General features: G+C 40.1%; 1 pseudogene; it reads left to right on the plus strand.

Annotated features, from left to right (window-relative positions):
• The first annotated feature begins 4,204 nt into the window (after window positions 1-4,204).
• Window positions 4,205-4,526, plus strand: LOC123953858 (annotated as a pseudogene).
• The last annotated feature ends 263 nt before the right edge of the window (window positions 4,527-4,789 follow it).

The following is a 4,789-nucleotide window of genomic DNA, read 5'->3' on the forward strand; positions in this document are numbered from 1 at the left end:
GTGTAAAATTCTCAGTAAAAAGCACTGGCACAAATCTTTGTAACCTTGGATTGGCAATAGTTTCTCATATATGACAGCAAAAGCATGGGCAACAACAACAACAAAAAACAAATCAAAACCGTCTATATATTAAAGGACATCATCAAGAAACTGAAGATAACCCACTGAATAGAAGAAAATATTTCAGAATCATACACCTGATGACGGATTTGTATCCAGAATATATAAAGAACATTTACAACTCTACAAGAAAAACACAAATAACCCGATTTTAAAGTGGGCATAGGATAGAATACACACTTTCCAAAGAAGAAATACAAATGGCCAGGAAGCACATGAAAAGATGCTCACCACCATTAGTCACCAAGGAAATGCAAATAAAAGCCACAATGGCATATCGTTTCATATCCACCATGACAACTATTAAAAAAAAAAGCTGGGGGGATGGAAATGATGAGGCAAGGATGTGAAGAAATCAGAACCCTCATACACTACTGATGGGAATGTAAAATGGTGCAGCTGCTTTGGAAACAGTCTGGCAGTTCCTCTAAAAGTTAGATATTAAGAGTTACCATATGATCCAGCAATACCACTCCTACATGTATACCCAAGAGACATGAAAACATATACCCACTCAAAAACTTGCACACAAATGTTCATAGCATGATTATTCTTATTTACTTAAAATTAAAGTACAGTTGACATATAACATATTAGTTTCAGATGTATGATATAGCGATTCAATACTTATGTACATAATAAAATGCTCACCATGGTAAGTATAATTACCATTGATCACCATACAAAGTTATTATAGTATTTCGGACTATACTCTCCATGCTTCACTTTACATCCTCATGACATATTTATTATTGCAAGTTTCTACCTCTTAATCCCCTTTACTTATTTCACTTCACACATTCCTCAACCCCACTCCCCTCTAGCAACCACTAATTTATTCTCTGTATTTATGAGTGTTTCCATTTTGCTTTATTTGTTCATTTATTTATTTATTTATATTCCACATATAAGTGAAATCACACAGTACTTGTCTTTCTTGGATTTATTTCACTCGGCACAATATTTTCTAGATCCATCCATGTTGTTGCAAATGGCAAGATTTTATTCTTTCAATAGATGAGAGGGGAAGATAGCAGCAGAGGAGGAAGACTCTGGGCTCACCTTGTCCCACAAATACAATTAGATATCTATGAAATCATCTGAAATAGCCCAGACATTGATCTGAAGACTGGCAGAACAAACTCCACAACTAAGGTAGAGGTCACGTGGAAGAAAGTAGGAAGTGTAGACACGTGGTTTGGGAGAGAAATGGCCTGTGGCCCCTGAAGTGGGGAGGGAGCTGTGGTCAATGAGAAGGGTGAGAGACAGACTAGCATACAGGGGAGTGCACAGGGATAACATATCCTCATAGCAACTGGCTTGGAAAGTGGAAGGGCCCACACTTCATAAGTTCTTGCAACCACCGGGGCTTAAGTCTGGAGTTTTAAAGGTCAGTGTGCTTGGCTTTGGGAGCGCTCAGAGGACATTGAGGCTGCTCTTGGAGAAAAGGCAAGGCAAACAACACACAGACATATGGCAGGGAAACAATGATCTGAAGGGCCTGGGGCACAGAGTGGGGAGGTTAGCTGCTCACCTTGGAGCATGTCCCAGGGTGGCAGCATTCACGGAGAGACCCCTCCAGGAACAAAAGAACTGTCTGGGGCATTTCCCTTCCCCTTCCCTTGGCATAACCACAGGGCTACCTATGTGAACCAGCACAGCACAGATACACCCTACCTAACTTGCTTACAAGCTCTGCAACCCCCATGCTCCAGAAGAACCACCCTCCTAGTCACATCTGCAGTTCCAGTGCAGCAGGTCCCCTCCCCAAGACAACTAGCCCAAACCCCTGACAACACCACGTCTCCTGACCCTGGAGTTTTGTGATGCCCCAGTTCCAGTGGCAGTGGCAACAAGTCTCATTTCACAAGCAGATCGGAGCACACCTATTTAAAGTGTACCACTCTCAAACCAGGGACCAAACATTGCCTACAACAGGCAAAGAGAGCCTCTGTAGGTAACTAGCCTGAAGGATAAAGTGGCCAGGACATACTATCAGAGTGCATGCAGCACATATTGGAGACACTCCCAGAAGGGTGACATACTGGGCAACAGGAAACACTACACTGCAGGACCTCTTTCTTCACAAAGCCATTACTCTCAAGAACAGGAGACATAGCTGACTTTCCTAACACAGAGAAACAGGCATAAAGATTTAGACAAAATGAAAAAAACAGATGAATTTGTCCCAAATGAAACAGAACAAGGCCACAGCTAGAGATCTAAGTGAAACAGATATAAGTAACATGTCTGATGGGAAATTTAAAGCAATGGTCACAAGTATACTCACTGGACTTGAGAAAAGAATGGAGGCTATCAGTGAGATCATTAACACAGAGATAAGAAATAACACAGCAGAAACAAAAAGCTCGATAAATAAAATGAGAAACACACTTGATGGAATGGAAGCCTAGAAGAAGCAGAGAAAGACACAGTAATGGAAAGTAACCAAGCTAAACAAAAGACGGAAAAAAGAATTATGCCAAATAAGAACAGACTTAGGGAACTCAGTGACTCCCCCAAACACAGTAACATTCAAATTATAGGAGTAAGGAGAGAAAAAAAAGGGGCTAGAAAATTTATTTGAAGAAATAATAACTGAAAACTTCCCTAACTTGGGGTAGGAAAAAAATATCCAGATTCAGGAGGCACATAGAACCCCTTACAAAATCAACAAAAGTAGATCCAAACCAAGACATAGTGTCATTAAAATGGCAAAATATGGTGATAAAGAAAAAATGTTACAAGCACCAAGACAAAAGAAGACAGTTATATACAAAGGAAACCCCATAAGGCTATCAGTGGATTTTTCAGCAGAAACTTTCTAAGCCAGAAAGGCATGGCATAATAAATTCAAAGTGCTGAAAGGGAAAAACATGCAGTCAAGAATGCTCTATCCACCAAGGCTATCATTCAGAATAGGAGAGTGAAAGCGTTTCCCAAACAGAAACTAAAGGAGTTCATGACCATTAAACCAGCTCTGTAAGAAATATTAAAGGGGATGCTGTCAGTGGAAAGACCAAAAATAAAGTATGAAGGTAGGAAACACAAAAGCAATAAAAAGAAATATTTTTTTTCCTTTTTCTTAAAGATTTTATTTATCTATTCATTAAAGATTTTATTTATTTGAGAGAGACAGCATGAGAAGGGGGAGGGTCAGAGGAAGAAGCAGACTCCCCGCCGAACAGGGAACCTGATGAGGAACTCGATCTTGGGCCTCCAGGATCATAACCTGAGTCAAAGGCAGTCGCTTAACCAACTGAGCCATCCAGGCACCCCAAAGATTTTATTTGAGAGAGAGAGAGAGCACCATTGCACAAGCAGGAGGAAGGGCAGAGGGAGAGAGACAAACAGACTCCTTGCAGAGCAAGGAGCCCGAACTGGGGCTCCATCCCTGGACCCCAGGATTATGACCTGAGCCAAACAGACTGCGCCACCCAGGCACCCTTAAAAAAGAAATATTCCTGTAAAAAAAAAAAAAAATCACTCAAGGAACTCATAAAATAAAAGGTTGTAGAATATGACACTATCTAAAATGTGAGGAGGACAGAAGTGAAGAATAGGTTCAAACTTAAACCACTATCAATTTAATGTAGACTGCTAGATGCAGAAGATATACACAAAACTTAATGGTAACCACAAATCAAAAACCACTAAAAATATGCAAAGAATAAAGAGAAAGAAACCCAAATATATCACTAAAGAAAACCAGGAAACGATGAAAAGGAAAAATACATGAGAGAATCAGAGAAAATCTTTAGAAACAGCCACAAAACAAGTAATAAAATAGCAATAATATGTATCTATCAATAACTACTTTGAATATAGGGAACCTAAGTCCTGTTATTATAGGAGGATTCTTTTTTTTTTTTTTTTTAAGATTTTATTTATTTGACAGACAGAGATCACAAGTAGGCAGAAAGGCAGGCAGAGAGATAGAGGAAGGGAAGCAGGCTCTCCACTGAGCAGAGAGCCCGATGTGGGGCTCGATCCCAGGATGCTGGGATCATGACCTGAGCCGAAGGCAGAGGCTTTAACCCACTGAGCCACCCAGGTGCCCCTATAGGAGGATTCTTTAGTCGCTATGTCAACTGGCATAGATGTTTTCCTTTCTTCATATGATGAAGATCAGGGATCTACACTTATCCGAAAAGCCAGAGGCACCGTATGTTCCCACTGGAATGGCAGGGTTTGCAGCAATTGTTGCAAATGGATTATATAAACGGAAGAGCAGGGGAAATACTAAAATGTCTGTTCACCTGATCCACATGTCTGTGGCAGCCCAAGGCTTTGTTGTGGGAGCAGTGATTTTCAGTATGGGTTATTCCATGAATAAGGAATTCTGGGCAAAGCCTAACCTTAGACTAAGAGAAGCTCTCTTGGTTTTGTTGGTGGTGCTGCTTTAATTAGGCATCTCATATTGAGTTTATATGTTTATGTTGAAAACAAATCATTTGAATGGGTCACACAATTAACACAGTAATTCAAGTATCGGCCTACTTTCCTGCAAGCTTGATTTGCCTGGTAACCAAATTACTAGTGACCAGGTAATTAGCTAGGTCATTCAGGAGAGTTAAATTAGCACAAAAGAAACATGTCACTTTTAAATGTACTTGATAGTCGTAAAATATGCTCCTTCTTAAACTCTTCTGATAAAATCAGTTACAAA

The sequence above is a fragment of the Meles meles genome, chromosome 12 (assembly GCF_922984935.1).
Source record: "Meles meles chromosome 12, mMelMel3.1 paternal haplotype, whole genome shotgun sequence".
Taxonomy (NCBI): Eukaryota; Metazoa; Chordata; class Mammalia; order Carnivora; family Mustelidae; genus Meles; species Meles meles.